Source organism: Anabrus simplex, chromosome 5 (assembly GCF_040414725.1).
Source record: "Anabrus simplex isolate iqAnaSimp1 chromosome 5, ASM4041472v1, whole genome shotgun sequence".
Lineage (NCBI taxonomy): Eukaryota > Metazoa > Arthropoda > Insecta > Orthoptera > Tettigoniidae > Anabrus > Anabrus simplex.
In genome coordinates, this window is record NC_090269.1 from 226,377,638 (window position 1) to 226,396,367 (window position 18,730).

Sequence of the window (18,730 nt, forward strand, 5' to 3'; positions counted from 1 at the left end):
CATGGATATGAAAGTATTGATGGGCTGTAATAAGGATGTAATTGAGAGGACGTATAAGTCTATTGTAAGACCGCACTTAAAGTATGGCTGCAGTGTGTTGGATCCTCACCAGGACTACTTGATACAGAACGAAATTTTCAAAGGAAAGCAGCACGGTTTGTTGTGGGTAATTTCCGATAAAGATGTAGTGTTACGAAAACGTTGCAAACTTTGGGATAGGAAGACTTGGGAATGAGGAGACGAGATGCTCGATTATGTGGTATATTCCAGCTATCAGTGGTGAGTTGGCGTGGAAAGATAGAAGTAGACGGATAAGCTAGACTGGAGCTTGTAAAAGTAGGAAAGATCATAATATGAAGATAAAGTTGCAATTCAAGACGACAAATTGGGGTAAATATTCATTTATAGGACGAGGAGTTAAGCATTGGAATAAATGATCACGGGAAATGTTCAATAAATTTCCAAGTTCGTCGGAAATATTTAAGAAAAAGCGAGGTAAACAATTGATAGAGAATCTGCCACCTGGACGGCTGTCCAAAAATGCAGATCGTTGATTGATTGATTGATTGATTGATTGATTGATTGATTGATTGATTGATTGATTGATTGATTGATTGATTGATTGATTGATTGATTGATTGATTGATTGATTGATTGATTGATTGATTGATTGATTGATTGATTGATTGAACCATATAAAACGAGGAAACATGAGATTCCCTGTGTTTTGTAAATCTGTTTTGCTAGTGGCTTTACGTCGCACCAACACAGATAGATCTTATGGAGGTGATGGGAGAGGAAAGGCCTAGGGGTTGGAAGGAAGCGGCCGTGGTCTTAATTAAGGTACGGCCCCAGCATTTGCCTGGTGTGAAAATGAGAAACCACGGAAAATCATCTTCAGGGCTGCCGACAGTCGGATTCGAACCTACTATCTCCCGGATGCATGCTCACTGCCGCGCGTCCCTAACCGCACGGCTAACTCACCCTGTTTTTGTAAATCTAATAGTATCGCAATCGGTAGGATACAAGAGTTTAGTAATGAAGATCAGAAAGGACAGCTGACTCGTGGATTACATCCAATATAGAGGAAGCAAAATCTAACTGAACAGAGACCTGCGCTTACTACAAGTCTTGTCACTGAGATTAGTGCCATGTTTAGAAGTATATTTTCGACAAATATTTACGGAGTACCTATAATGGAACTCTATAACATTGCCATTTCAAATATAAACAAGTTTTCCAGAACGAATTGAATGACATGATACACGCGTTTACCGTTCGTTTACGTTTCATAAATGCTTGAAAAACACATGAAAAAGATATTATTTCAGTGTCCAGCATGATGCATTGCTTGGCGTTAAAAAGGCGGATGAAGGAGCAAAAGCAAACAACCTTACAGTGTATACCTAGTTATCAACATTCTCAACATCTGTCATGGTACCTATGGTTTTACGAGCAATAGGTGTAAACGAAAATTTAAAAAGAAGTGTAAACATTGAACGTAGGTTCAAAAAGAACAAAATGGTCTAGAATACTCCAAATTCGATATACGTCAAAACAAACTACACTGGAATTATTGCTCATCTGATGTGAACGTCTCTCTAGCATCGAAGTATTTATCTATACACAGTATATAAAAGAACATGTCCTGAATGACTGACACATTCTAAATCGCCGAGCCAAAACTACTCGACATAAGGAAATGAAATTTTGAGGATGCATTTATATTATAATGTACGTGCCCGCTAAAGGAGGATTTTTGGATAATCCGTCGCTAAGGGGGTGAAAAGGGGGTGAATTTATAAATGAGTGCATCTATATCTCAAAGCTTTAAATTTTACAGATAAAAAATTATATTTAGAATCTCTTATAAAAATTAAGAAACACATATTATTTTGTTTTCGGAAAATCCCACTAGAAGGGGTGAAAAAGGGGTTGAATGCCTTTAATTTGGATACTTATATCTCAGATACTGAAGATACAGACCTGAAAATTGGTATTTGGAACCTCCTTTCAAAATAAAGAAACACGTATTTTTTTGTTTTTGGAAAATCCATTTAATGGGGGTTAAAAAGAAAAGACAAATAGGGTGAATATTTAGAAATTTTTCAAATGGGTGTATCGATATATCAAAACTTGAAAAGTTTACAGAAGTATATTTTGGCATTTAGAATCTGCTTTAAAAGTAGAGAAACATGTACCTTTTTGTTTTCGGAAAATCCCACTACGAGGGGTGAAAAAGCGTGGAAAAGTGGTTGAATACCTTTAAGGAGGATACCTATATCTCAGATACTGAAGACATTACAGACCTAAAAAGTGGTAATTGGAATCTCCTTTTAAAATAAAGAAACAAGTATTTTTTGTTTTCAGAAAATAAAATTAATGGGGGTTAAATGGGAGTGACAAATGGGGTGAATTTTTAGACATTTTTAAAATGAGTGTATCTATATCTCAAAACTTAAAAAAATTACAGATTCAAAAATTTGGTATTTCGAACCTTCTTTAATAATAAAGGAACTCGTATTTTTTTGTTTTCGGGCCGACAGGATTCGTCGTGCTGAGCATACGACACCTCGTAATCTGCAGGCCTTCGGGATGAGCAGCGGTCGCTTGGTAGGCCATGGCCCTTCGGGGCTGTTGTGCTTGGTATTTGGTTTGGTTTATGCTAGGGAACGATTCCATCTCGAGTAGTGGAGACATATACTTAAACTACTGAGGTTCACTGTTTGTCGATGGGGTAGAGGAGTTTCGTTATGGATAAGACAGGAGAATTGGTCGCAATATATGGAATTATGTGTACAAACATAACCTTCTGACTTCCATTTCAAGAAAACAGTAATAAAAAGAAACTTAATATTACACTTCTCCGTATTAATGATACCTGTCATTTAGATCGAACAAGACGTAAAGAGGTAACTTTTCTCCGCGTTAAAAGTATTGAATCTACGAACGAACAGAATGAAACCAATCGATAAATACATCAACGTAATTGCAATCATGTACAAAGATGAGATAGCGGCTATGTGGTCGTTCGCGAAAACCTTTATCAGCTGTGATGAAAAGAGACTTAGAAGACCAATTTCTTATTGCCGTTCCAATCACAAAACACGAAGTTCTCTCTGCCGCAAATTTTGTTCCCAATAAGTTAAATATGAAAGGAGGCAATTTCATCATAAATATATATAGAGTAAGTTTTCGTTGATAATTAATTATTTAATTTAATAGCATTGAGTACAAAGGGAGCAACTTGGAGGCCAGTTAGCTCGCTCTTCTCTCTGCCAAGTTTGTGGTGAACACAAGAGAAGTGAAGGGGGCGGAGTCTCGCCGGCGGAGCTGTGAATAGGCACTGTTTGTACCTTTCTTTACTTATGACTCCACAACTGAACTAAATTTCTTCAATAGAGACTGCGGTTGGTCAAGGTCATCAAGGAGAATGAGGCGTTACTCAAGTGGAGAAAACTAAGGTTTCATCCACCTCCACTCCAAGTAGAGCCGGGTTACGCTTGATAAGGCTCTATTCAGGTAAGTTCACATTGAGTGAGATATCGTCGAATTGCTGATGCCTCTATTTCGTACTGTCATCCTCGAGCATATCAATAATGATTAAAAAACACAGGAAATTTGTTTTTTAAATTTATTTACGATTTGCTTTACGTCGCAACGACACAGATAGGTCATATGGCGACAATGGGATAGGAAAAGGCTAGGAGCGGGAAAGAACCGACCGTGGCCTTAATTGAGGTGCCCTACCTAGCGTGAAAATGGGAAACCACGAAAAACCGTCTTCAGGATTGCCGACAGTGGGGTTCGAACCCATTATCTCTCGATTTCAAAGGAAATCTGCCTAGACGGAGGAAAGAAGACGGAAATTTAGTTTAGGAATGATGAAATACTGAGAATACAGGAAGAAAGTGTAAGAAAGGAAATCATGAAGTTACTTCAAATGATCTACAACTGGCCAAGATAAAAATAATAATAATAATAATAATAATAATAATAATAATAATAATAATAATAATAATAATAATAATAATAATAATCCTTAAAACCAACTGAAAACAACTCTATCATGAATGACCACCTTCGCGAAAAAGACCGATTGTTGAAATATCGTCAATAGTTACACACGCTAAGATGAAAAATTAAAGAAAAAAGATTTCCACTTCCGAAGGTGCACATGCCCCTGAGGTTCACTCGAACTAAACCGAATTAATTCCTGGCATCAAAGGCAGCCAATGGCCTGTACGGAGATGAATTTGCTTACTTGCTTTGTGTTTTTAAATAGTCCTCTTATTCACTATGACCTCCTCTATTCTGGAAGAAAATCTGACCTATATCTTAGTTACAACCTATGTTTTTGATTGATCGAAGGTATGTTGAGAACGCGTCCCGAAGGCTTAAAGACTCTGCCATCAGCTGTCACGGATGGCCTAAGAATACTAGGCAATTGAGGGGTGAGGTTATTTTCCGTATCTTTCCTCATCGAGCCAGAAGCCTAAGAAGTCCGCTGAAATGCACATACCTAGTGATCCTATGACTTGCACTTTCATGCAATTCATTACAGGGACTGACTGCACAAGGAATTACATTACCAGAATTGCTCATACCTCAAGTAACTTTCATATCGTCAAAGCCAAGGATGAGAATGAAACAGGTCAATGAAAGGTACAAATCTGCTTTAGCTCATACGAGAAGACATGAAAAATGAAATAGAGTACACGAAGACAAAGATAAAGACATGAACATTACAAAAGTACTTATGTGTAGTGTAACATAATGCTGTAATTACAAGCAGGCACATAGGAATGTATTCGAAATGTACCGAAATAAAATCTTCCAATAAACATATTGTGACATACGTAACATGCAGGTACACAGTGAAATGAAATGTCGTATGGCTTTTGGTGCCGGGATATCAGAGGACGGGTTCGGCTCGCCAGGTGCAGGTCTTTCTATTTGACTCTCGTAGGCGACCTGCGTGTCGTGATCAGGATGAAATGATGATGAAGACAACACATACACCCAGCCCCCGTGCCATTGGAATTAACCAATTAAGGTTAAAGTCCCCAAACCGGCCGGGAATCGAATCCGGGACCCTCAGAACCGAAGGCCAGTACGCTGACCGTTCAGCCAACGAGTCGGACAGGTACACGGTAAACAATGGTGATGATTGCTTTAAGCGGAACCTTCGAAGAAGGAGAGTATCGGCAAAAGAAAGAGAGAAGCAATGAAAGCCTCGCAAACATAATACTGTTGAGGAGTAGAGAAATCAAACCACATCTGGGCCAAGGGAGTAAAGATGATCGCTCTCATGGGACTAAATCCAGCGAGTTTGGCTAGTGGGAAAGGTGGCGACTATACATTGCTCTTATGGGGATAGCTGGGCCAGGGTTATTTACCAAGATTGCTGCTATGCATTGGTTTTATGGTACTAACTCCAGGGAACTGGCACAGGATTAATCAGCACGGTGGTTACTAACCCGAGTCGGATGTTGGATGTTTTTACTGTCCCCCAACATTCCTGTAACTTACATACTACACCCATCACTATCCTCTCTCACAATAACACGCAGGTATTTATGCACGGAACAGGCCACCCTCGCTGGAGGGTCATGGTGGATCATTTCATACTGCAATGTCCTCAGGATCTCACATGTAACAAAGACTTCTATCTCAGTTTGCATAGTTTATCCTGTCTAACTGGGTTCGATGAACGTACTCGTCGGGTGATTTTAACTCTTCCGACTCGGGAGTTGGATGTTTTTACTGTCCCCAACTTTCCTAGAACTCATATACTACACCCATTACTATCCCCTCTCACAATAACACGCAGATTTTTATGCACAGCAGATGGAGGCAACCCTCGTTGAAGGGTCATGATGGAAAGGACTTCCTCGGTGACCAGGCACTTTTCTCGAATATAGTGCGGTATGGTTGTCTAATTACATGAGGCTACTGGTCCGCATGAATTTTGGAAGGGGACTAAGAATATTTACTTCATTGAGTATTAGAAGATCCGCTTCTATAGTGTATAGGTTAGTATGATTAGCTGCCATCCCCTAGGGTCCGGGTTCGATTCCCGGCTCGGCCACGACATTTGAAAAGTGGTACGGGGACTGGAGCGGGATACACTCAGTTCGGGAGGTCAACTCAGTAGAGGGTGGTTCGAATGCCACCTCAGCCATTCTTGAAAAGGTTTTCCGTAGTTTCCCACTTCTCCTCCAGCCAAATGCCGGGATGGTACCTAACTTAAGGCAACGGCCGCTTCCTTTCCTCTTCCTTGTCTATCCCTTCCAATCTTTCTATGCCCCACAAGGTCGCTGTTCAGCATAGCAGGTAAGGACACATGGGCGCGATAGTGCTCCTCCTAGCCAGTTGTATACCACCGACCCAAAGTCTCACCCTCCAGGACACTGCCCTTGAGGCGGTAAAGATGGGATCCCTCTCTGAGTCCGAGGGAAAAACCAACCCTGGAGGGTAAACGGATTAAGAAAAGGACAAAGGCAACAAGAACAAGAAAAGGTTTTTATTCCCCTACCCGAACGGGAGGGGCGGGCCACCTATAAGGTAACGCCTACTCTCTGGCCAGGAGATTCGGTGGGTTTGGTGGTTTGATGGAGTAACAGGATGGGTGAAAGAAAGAAAGAATAGTATTATAAGAACAGAAAGTATGTAGAGGATCGTCACTTGCTTTGCAAGTTCGCGTTACCACTTTATTTACTTTTCAGTATATTTTGCTGTACTGAATCATGCTAGCTGGCCAGTAACACAGGAGCAGAGGTCTGTAGAGAATAATAGCTTACCTTACCATCTCAAGACTTACCACACGCCAGAGAACGAACATATGAAGCATTTCCTGAGTTTATGCTTATTAAGTATATTTCACACCCAAACATTAAGATTTACAAAAGATTGAACTTAACTTGTGAACATGAGTTCTGCATTGTTTAGAAAACCTATTTCCACAACGCTTACACAATTAAAATATGTAGGTAAATTTTTAAGGTATGTGTAGTAGATCTTGCTCTACTGTAAAATGTCAGTCCTGAGCCAACTGTCTGAAGGAAGGAACGTGTTTTCTAATGGGTTGAGCCACTACCACATACTCTTCCTGCTTCTACCGAGAAGCTCAAGGATATCATATCGATCTATTATATGACGTGAAGATGTGGCTCACTTCATGCATGATTTAACAGACCTCTGATAGAAACGGAATATCCTATAAGATATTACACCCTTGCGGTGTGAGAGCACCAAATGTAGGTCTCAACGAATGTCTACAACCGTCATTAGCCGAGAGATGCATTGCTACGAGGGAGTTCGTATGAAATTTTAATTAACCTCAAATTGTTTTCATTAAAACTAAATGATAGTGGAATTACCTTCTAGGAAAGTCTAGTATATAGCAATGGGAAAATCCATTATACTCTACAACGTAAGGTTCGCTATTACATGAAATACATATTTAGAACATTTTCATTAACATATTTACGCGTTTTTCGTTTCCATGTGACTCGTCATTATACTGAATTCCAAACTTGCAGAATATTACACGTGATTAGTTTTTTTTTCAGTTGCTTTACGTCGCACCGACACAGGTAGGTCTTATGGCGACGATGGGACAGGAAAGGCCTAGGAATGGGAAGGAAGCGGCCGTGGCCTTAATTAAGGTACAATTTACCTGGTGTGAAAATGGGAAACCACAGAAAACCATCTTCAGGGCTGCCGACAGTGGGGTTCGAACCCACTATCTCCCGAATGCGAGCTCACAGCTGCGCACTCCTAACCGCACGGCCAACTCGCCCGGTTGTGGATAGTATGAGAGATTCGATTACGAATCGTGTTTGGAAGCTGTAATGTGGCCTATATATAGCACATTTTGTATCCTTAGTTCTCCGTGATAATGTCAGTCCACTTTTCAGATGTATCAGCTTGAATTAACGATTAACTTGCCAGTAAATTAACTGTCAGGTGGCGATACATTGTCATTATCCTGAAACGTATCAGCGGTGATAGTATTGTTCATTTTCGGGGCTAGTAATATTATTGACGTTCCCTCCCCAATACTTCATTTGTGGAACCTATAAGGCACTACACTAACATACGAAGTAGTATTTGTGCAGACGCCGTCTAGGTATTGAAAATTCAAAGCAATTTTTTTTTGCACTGAGTATGGAAAGATACATCTGACTCCTTTGCTGAATGGCCAGCATTGAAACCTTCGGTTCAGAGGAATCCGGGTTCGATTTTCGGCCTGGTCGCGGATTTTAACCGCGTCTGGGCAATTCCTCTGATTTGGGGACTACGTGTTATTCCTTGTGCCGGCATATTCATCTTCATATTCACTCAACATAACACACCAGCAACCACCACACAAACAGCAATAGTGAATGTATCTCTCAATATAGTGTTGGCATCAGGAAGGGCATCCGGCTGAAAAACAAAGCCAATCCACACATGTAACACCGTTCATACCTGCTATTCTACCAGGTTGTGAGAAAAGTGGTACTAGTAAAAGTAGAAGACGGAGAAGCACAAGGAGAAAGAGAAGAAGTGTTAAAAAAAACAACGATAATGCATATCTAGGTTATCCGTACATCAAATAAAGCTAATCAATATTAGTCTTTTGTAATTATAATTTGTGTGCACAATCATATAATATTTTATTTGTGTTCTTGCTCCAATTACAATGTATCTTTTTTTTTGCTAACCCCAGCATTTGCCTGTTGTGAAAATGCGAAACTACGGAAAACCATCTTCAGGGCTGCCGATAGTGGGATTCGAACCCACTATCTCCCGGATGCAAGCTCACAGTTGCGCGCCCCTAACCGCGCGGCTAACTCGCCCGGTCCTGCACTGTCTAAAGTGAGTTGGGGATTCCATAGAAAATACACCTTGAAGCTCGGCGTCTAATCTGCAAAGAGTTTAGAGGGCAGAAACTGAAGATAAAACTATATTCAGGCCATAGTTTTGCATGTGTATATATTAATGTTGTGGCCATGATAAAACTGATATACATTGAAAACTGATTCAAAATGCTTTCACTATTTTTGACAATGTTGTAACACGTTGGTTTCTCTTGATTTATTTTTAGAAGTTGTATATTATTTTCAGGACGAAGGGGGGAAGGATATAGAGAAACCATCGACCTACAAAAAATCGCTAATTGTGGAATGTATCCCTCAAAATATGGTTGGCGTCAGGAAGGGTATCTTGCTGTAAAATCGGGGCAATCCACACGTGGACCTATAACACAGTTAGCACCTGATATCCCACCAGGTTGTGAGAAAAGTGGTAACAGTAGAAGGAGAAGTGTGAAAAAATACAACGACGCCTGCAAGTTGTACATGACTGAAACTAAGATCTCAAAACAGCATGTGTTGTGTGAAAATTAAGTACTTCGAATGGCTTTTGACTGCGAACTGCGAGTTTTGGTTGGAAGTGAGAATGCGTACATTTTATCATGGTACAAGCATGCACAGAAATGGTGTCCCGATATAAACAAAGCATGGCGTCCCCCCACTTCCTCGCTTAACGCACTGCTGCTGGTAGACAGCCCGCTACAATACTGTTGTGATTGAAATGGGCATAGTGGTGGACGTATAGCAAGACACACACTGTGCCTTCAGCACTATCCGTTCACTCCCTTCACCTCCTTTTTGGCACTGGAGTGGCCTTCAACACTACTCCTTCACTCCCTTCCCTTCTTTTCAGTACTGGAGTGGGGTTGTGTTGATTGTTTATATCGGGACACCATTTCTGTGCATGTGTGTACTCTACTACTGGTATCCAGACGTAGTAGACCAATAAAGGATCTTGCACACAGACGCAGTATTTAGTTGGAGACGATTCAAGACGATATCCAATTGCATTGCGGTAAATAGAAGCACCCGTACTGGCATAGTATTACCGAGAGACCGATATTATCGCTTCAGTAAACAGTCATCTCGATGAAATGGAGTTGAACCCAAGTAATTATTTTGTCTACACTGAGTTAGATTCAGTATGCCGTGTATGTGGAGATACATGTATAATTACATTGCTTCTTCCTTTCTTTCCTACCGAGCTCGATAGCTGCAGTCGCTTAAGTGCGGCCACTATCGAGTAATCGGGAGATAGTGGGTTCGAACCCCACTGTCGGCAGCCCTGAAGATGGTTTTCCGTGGTTTCCCATTTTCACACCAGGCAAATGCTGGGGCTGTACCTTAATTAAGGCCACGGCCACTTCCTTACCCTTCCTAGGTCTTTCCCATCCCATCGTCGCCATAAGACATATCTGTGTCGGTGCGACGTAAAACAAATAGAAATAATAATAATAATAATAATAATAATAATAATAATAATAATAATAATAATAATAATAATCTTTCTTTCCTAATTCGTTTATCGTCCAGGTTAGGCTTTTTCCTCGAGCTCAGTGGGGGATCCCGTCTCTACCACTTCAAGGGCAGTGTCCTGGAGCGTGAGCCTTTGGGACTGTGGGTTGGTATTACAACAGAGGAGGATGACCAGTACGTCGCTCAGGCGGCCTCACCTGCTATGCTGAACAGGGGCCTGGTGTGGGGATGAGAAGATTGGAAGGTGTATACAAGGAAGAGGAAAGGAAGCGGCCGTGGCCATAAGTTAGACACCGTCCCGGCATTTGCCTCGAGGAGAAGTGGGAAACCGCGGAAAACCACTTTGAGGATGCTTGAGGTGGGAATTGAGCACCCTCTACTCAGTTAACCTCCCGAGACTGAGTGGACCGTTCCAGTCCTCGTACCACGTTTCAAATTTCGTGGCAAAGCCGGGAATCGAACCCGGGCCTCCGGGGGTGGCAGCTAATCACACTAACTACGGCACCACAGAGACGGACTGTGTAATTACCTATTTTTAAATGAAGTATAACCGGGCGAGTTGGCCATGCAGTTAGAGGCGCGTGGCTTGCATCCGGGAGATAGTGGGTTCGAATCCCACTGTCGGCTGCCCTGAATATGGTTTTCAGTGGTTTCCCATTTTAACACCAGAAAAATGCTGGGCTGTACCTTAAAGAACGCCACGGTCTCTTCCTTCTAACTCCTAGGAATTTCCTATCCCATCGTCGCAATAAGAGCTATATGTGTCGGTGCAACGTAAAGCCACAAGCAAAAAATGACGTATGGGTCTGTGATTAATATTTTTGTTCTTATTTTAGATGAAAAAGAAGCACTTGGGTCCATGATATAAACATATTATATTGTGACCTTTCACGTACTTCTCAATTCATGGTTCTTAATGTTGGGTTACGCCTCGGCTGGTGTCACGCGGTGATACATGAGTCTCCACTCAAGGGTACGTGCAAGTTCGACGAGTTGGGTCACAGATTTTACAGTTGGGTGTCAGAATATTTAAAAAACTTTGTATCTTACGGTGGATTAATATTGGTACGGTTGATGCGAAGAAATGATTATTACTAATTATCCTATATTAGGTTATTATCCTAACAATCCTTATACTACGATAAATGAGAACATTGAAAATATTTCTTTTATGGAAGGATTTCCCGTTTAATGACTAAGAAAATAAGCTTTAAATGACAACTACATAGTAATTAAATTGACAAGCAACATAAATGGACATGGAAAAGACTGAATGTTACGTTAATTAGGAAAATAAGATGCCTAACTTTCCATTCTTGTTAATATACTTTCGTACATTGGTAATATCATCAATTAAAAATCGAAAATAAAAGAAACAAATGTCTCAGTGCTGAAAAAACACGTACGGAAGCGCTGCGACGTAGCAGAAATAGTTGTAAGGCAGTAAAGTATGTATTCTCTAAAATAAATATTTCGTATTATTTCTTAATTTACCTGGGATTTGAGACTTTATTTGAGTAAAAACAATTACTCTCTTCAATTTGTGACAAATATTACAGTGATATTTCGTGGATCACCAGCGTTCACGTAACCGAAAATTGACTTACCCATCATCGAAGATCATTCTCCTTTATAACGTGATCCGATATCATACAATATTATTTACCTCGTGAAGATCCAATTATTTCCATTAATACTGTGCGCACATGTCTACATTGTATTTAATTGGAGTAATTTGACGATCATACTATCAATGTTCTCGAAACGAATCCTAAGAATACCATTCCAAACACGACCTCATGCCCAAATAATTATCATTCATTATAAGAATATCAAAATTCAAACGCATGGCTGATTCAATTCATACCATAACAACTCATCAGGACCTTCATATCGCATCATCCTAAGAATACGTAATCCCAATGACACATCAATAACAACTCACATTACGTTAACCATTTGCATATTTCAACGATCCTATTATATCAAACACTGCATCACAACATTCATATGCCATGCACATCGAATCCACATTACTTTAAGAAAATCTATTTAGGCACTTCACGTTGAAGACTACCAATCTTATCGCCGTATTAGCACGATATTACCGCGACAACATCGCGATTGCATTCCCGAACACTGTATCCTGTACAAGAACATGATCTCCGATGACTTAAAATTGCGCATATCACGATTATTAGATTCCTCCGAAGTGTTTCGAACCACAAATTAAATTACCAATCTTCACAATGACACTATTTCGACACGAACACCATCGATACCTAAATCATTCTGTATAACCTTGCTAAAGATCGTTAAGACTTCACACGACCTATCGTACATTATATCACGACACAGACTGAATTATCATACCACGCAACGATCTTGTTCAACGCAAAGCAATGATTAATAAATGAAACGGTCGCCTTCAAATTGTATGATTACATGTTATAAATTCGACATAAAAGAAACATGCTACTCTACATTTAAAAGAAAGCAACTACTTAGCGGAATAGTGAGACATTATTTAAGTACTCATCCTTGGTCGAATCCCATGACGATGACACCTCTCGTCTTCCAGTTCTTAACTTTAGCCATCGGAATCCATCATATTTCTCATCAGATCCTTTGAGGTCCTTCCATTGCTTAACTGATCATGTTGGAATTTGCAATCATTTCATAATCACATCCAATGAATATTGGTCCCATGATACCTGAAGCTTAAAATACCTATTAGAACAGGGTTACATGCATCAGAATAATTACAAAGTTCGAGCACCACACTTGCCTTAATGTTCTGACAGAACAAAATATATATTTTTTGTTTTACAATAAGTTATTTCACAATGATATGCCAATATCGCGTTATTTTTTAGCTTTTATACAATCTCTCCCTACGTATTTAACAGCTCTAATCCTTCCAAGACTTAACGAGATTGAGATCCATCCTCATCAGGAAACAAATTCCACATTATAATCTAATAATGACAGACGGTTTGCATGTTATATCTCTCCATACTTCCAGCTCCCATATGGTTTTGACAATTAAAACACATGACACATAATACGTAGTGATCCCGTACGAATCATTTATGTCGGCAAAGGAACTCGTTTAACAATTTACTGCATCGTATTTTAGGTTATTAATCGACAATTTTGTCATCAATCTCGATCATCGAATCGTACCAGACTAGATGAACAAGGTATGGCCATCACATATAAACTCAGCTTATTCCGATTAATTCAACTCATTCCATGGCCTCCGATACCTTTCTTCCATTGATATTTTCGCCATTTATACGCATTTTAGCAGACTTTACTTGAGGAAAGTGTAACATTCATTTAATTCTGCATTATGTACCACGACGTCTTATTATTTACCGAAATTTTACGAGGCACCACGGGGTTTAGAGCTTATCATCATTCCGCCGGCTCCTTCAATCCGCCGCCTATCGTTCAGATAATTAGACGAGTCACTTGAGTTCAGACACTCCTGGACGTATGATGATCAGACATATGATTTCATTGATTTTAATTTCATCATAAACTTCCAATGTATTTACCAACTTGATCCTGACATACATTGGAAGGTTGTAATATAGGTCCATTGTTTCCCCTACTCCTGAAGGACAAATACGATTTTACAAGAACTTCGGAATGTTAAACTGTACCCAAAATTTTATGGCGTTCGAACCACTCTTTGGAAGCTTAAATAAGGAGAACAGATGGAATAGCTTTATATATTTTGGAAAACGAACAACTCTGGTAATTCATTTTGCTGAATTGTAAAATAGCGTACATTTTTCTTCATTGGTTCGTGTTTAGACAATACACGAGGGCCCTGACTTCGTTATTCCCATTATGAACGAATATTCCTTTGTAACATAATATATCGCAACTCTCCAATCGTTACATGTTAAACTGCGGCTTGTGGAACATTTGGCTAATAATGGTATGCTTTCCACCTTCTTCCTGGATTCACTAATACTAGAAAGAAGGAAAGCATATTAATAGGCCTTCAGATACGAAATTTAATTAAATGTGATTACTTTGAGACACTTTTGGACTGAATAGAAATTTAATTTTGAGCTTGGATCTCGTTCTAATCAGCCTCGCAAAATTTCTTTGGAAACAACAGAGCTCCGAATGAAGACAAATTACAGGATAAATTCACTAAGGTCTATAAAAATTGGATGAGACATTTCTGTAAATAATTTTCCTCTTTTCTTTTCATTCTGATTTCCTTCCGGTAAACCTAGGAGAAGTAAGTGATGAACAAGTGGAACTTTTACAGTAGATTTCAACTCTTGAGGAATACCATCAGCACAAGTGAAATCCATTTATGTTTACTGATTTCGAACAGTCAGTGATAGGAAACCTACACGGGCTAAGAAGAAGCAATAGTGAGGTAGTCTTTAAATAATGTTTTCAAATATTTAACTTATAATAGGGAAGATGCCTTCAAAATGTGAACCCGTTCAACAATTTCATGATCATTTTCGAATTCAGCTGGAAAAATTCGTAAACATTCTCTTCATTGGTTAAATATACAATAAACGCACAAAAAATTCGTTGTTCTTTCAGCAGGTGTACGTTAAAAAAAATGTAATAGATGGAAATACAATCATACGGATGCCTTATTTCAGCTAACTTGCTTGCAATATCGCAAATGATAGAGATACTTCACAAACTAGGAGAATAGTCGCAGTCCAGTATGTGCCACTAGGTTTATACAGAGAACATTGAGAAATGTAACTTACCTCGGAAAGAAAAAAAATACTCGTTTTAAAAGTTGTTACATCTTTTCTTTATGGAGGTGTAACTTGGGTTCTCAGACCAAAGGTTTGAACTGGATAACTGATGCTTCTTATGATAAGACAATGGTTATCCTAGGATTGATCGCTTCCGCAACGAAGAAATACGAAAAAGAAGTATAATACCTCTTACGAAAATGGGTCAAAGTTATCAACGACATGCGCCAGAAAATATGTAATTTAGAATGTATATATCAAGCCTTCGCAAACGGCCTTCAAATACTATCCTGAAGGTACATATATGAAGTTGTAACAGGTCAACGGCCTGATGATGATGATGATGATGATAATAGGAGCAATAGCTTGTCGTATCCGGAGAGGCCCTGGTGCAAGTATTTTGAGTTGTCTTCAATGGGTGACCTGAACGTCTATGGGGATAGAGCCTTGCTTATGATTTGTGTTAAAGACAGTACCAACAACAGTCCCCGAAACAAAAGAAATAACCACTAAAGATTAAAATCCCCGAATCGGCCAAGTATCTAACACGGAACTCCTTGTACTAAAGGCCAGCAGAGTAACCAGTTAGCCACTGAGCCGGACAATACCTTAGTGATAATATTGATGATGATTATGATGATTTTTTTAAAGGCAGCTCTAAATTTCGCCAAGAGAGGAAGTAACTACGAAACATCTCTTCGCAAATCTTCTACCGGTGGCTGTATTTATACCATTTCATTCCCTTCAATCCGATCATATTTTTTCTGCATACATGGTAATCAAACCTGATCTAGTAGAAAATGGAGCCACTTTGCTAAGCCCTGTATCACAACAGAAAGACTTGAGGATTAAGCAATAAGTTATCTCAACATTTTCACTTCAGCATGCAAAGCAACAAAAGCTTTTAGTAAAGCAAAGGATAAAATGTACATTTTCCTCAGTGTTGTTTATATTCCGTGTAGGTCAAATTATCCTATGGAAATAAAAGATGCTATCTTCGTCTTTACACCAGCTATGTTATCTTTCACGATAATAAAACGCATGTATTCAATCTGACAAACAGGGAAGACATTCGGGAAAAAAGGGCTCTCCGTTAGCTTTAAAATAACCCAAAAAGGACGCCGCACTCGGTTTAAAGGGAAGCTGCTTTGCTGTTGAGCAGGTGAACTGTGAGAAGAGTGGCTTGCTCAGAACAGTAGAAATATGGTTTAGAGCAATAAAGTTATTACACTCTCTGCTGGTGCTTTGTACACGTTGCTTCTCTGAAATGTTGATATTACGGGAGGAATACATAGTTTGTTTTAACATTTATATACAGAATGACCCAAAAGTTCGTTAACATTTGAAAAGGCAATACTTCACGGAATATTGGAGGTAGTGAGGTAATAATTGACACACATGATTGGCATGACCTGGTGTTTTATTAACACCAAAATAAAGTAAAAGTTTAACTAACAGTGCCTTTTCCGGTAACGTCAACATGCCGCGATTGTAGGCGCATCTGACGCCTTCTCTCACGACAGTTTCTTTTATACCGTACGCGGGTCTCGTGCGGTATCACTGACGTGTTGCTGTCCAGCGCCATCTGTTGGCCTGTTTGTGCACTCGTAATTGGTGTCAATAAAACCCCATGTCATGTCAAGCATATTGTGACTATTTCTACCCGACATGTTGCTGTCAAGCGCCGTCAGCTTGTCATTTCGTGTACTTCATTTTGGTATCAATAAAATTCCACATCATACCAATTATGTGTGTCAATTATTACCTCCCTTCCTACAATATTCTTTGAAGTAAGGCCTCATCAAATATTAACGGTATTTTGAGTCAAACTGCATAGGCTCTGCGTGATTAAATTCCTTTTTCTTTTTAGGGTATTGACTGATTTTGACAGACGAGATGCTGATATTTGACGTTCAATTATATCAGGTGGCTCCCGGACGCCGTACTTTCTACTTATAAATGTCCCGCATGCATAAGTGATGTGTGGGGTGTCTACCACCTAAAAACAAAATTTGTGTGTTCTTTATATTTAAAGGAGATTTAAAATACCAATTTTCATGTCTGAAAAATGTTAGGTTTTGTGTTATATTGTAGACTAGCAAATGTACCCGTGCTTCGCTACGGTATTCTACGTCGTACACAGGTGTCGAAGTAAATTCTGTACGTGCAGGAAATAAGATTGTTTTAAAATTGCATGTCTCTTAGCGTTATCAGAGAAATAACATGGGGAGGTCCCCATACGTTGTTTCCAATGTAAAGTGTGGGTTGTGGAGTTGTGATAATAACGGCAGGCTCACTTGCCTACTGCCATTCACAATCAAGTTGAGAAGTTTACATTATAATTGCAGGCCCCATTGCCTACTGCGCGGTTACAATCGACTTGGGGAGTTTTCGTAAAAATGGCAGGTCCCTTTACTTCCAGATAGATTACAGTTGAGGATATTTTATTATAATGGCAGGCAACTTCCCTACTACTGGTCAAAATAGAGTTGTTCAGTTGTCATTATAACGACAGGCTCTTTTTCCTGCTGCTAGCCAGCTTACTGCCAGTCACACAAAGTAGGTGAGTTTCCATTAAAATAGCAGGCCACTATGCCTAATGCTAGTCACACGTATACATTGGAGTTGGTACAGAGAGGGGTATTAGTTCATTGAAATATTTCTTTGAAAATTTGGTTTTGTTGTTCATTGTAAACAAATTCATATCAACTTTCATACAAGCTGAGTTGAAGCGTTGTAGCAGGCTGGAATCTCCGGACTCCAGGATGGTTGCTGGGCACGGTTTGGATAGGAACGACGCCCGTCCTGGATGTGAAGTCCTCGACGTTCTAGAATTTCTCGAACTTCGAGAGGATCTGGGAGATCTCGAATTTCTAGGTGCACACGTTGCGGGGTAGGGTCTCACACGATAATACTGAGAGGTGAGGCGTGACGTGCACACAAGTCCCCCGTATGGCATTCAACTCACTTGTAGCACTGTTAAATAAATTAACATTGACCTTTAAATATTGCATTCATTCATTCATTGCAATTGGGATATGTCAAATGTTAATGAAATTTCCACTCGAATCTTGTTTAAAACACCTCGTTCAATCACAAAGGTTCATAATTAAACTGAATATCTGACCACGTGTTGGATGTCAACTGAATTAATACTTGAGAAAGTTTTGTACAATTTATAATGTCAAGTTCACGGCGTAAGTCGGCTAATATTGGCATAACAAACTGGAATGTTCTATTAGACAGTTACTCGCGAAACACAAGTTCAATTTGGTACCTGGAAAATTACAACATTCACAAGAAAAGTTCTATGTTCCCACCGCTTGTCGGTAAACACACGTTCAAATGTGACACTCTGAAAATGTCTATGTTCCAAAGTTTGTTTACGAAAGTTCAGATACAAGTTCAAATGTAGCACTTGCAAGAGTTGCAACACTCACGAGAAAAATTCTATGTTCCTTCAGTTTGTCACTGAAACACAAGTCATAATATGACACATGAAGAAAATTATTAAATTCCATCTCCGCTGGAACCGAGCACTAGAGGTGCGAAGTCACGTCCGACCATAGGTTCGGTCTGCCGCACGTGTAGAACTCCACCCGTCACCCGTATCGCAGAGACGGTGGAGTATTACTGACCCTG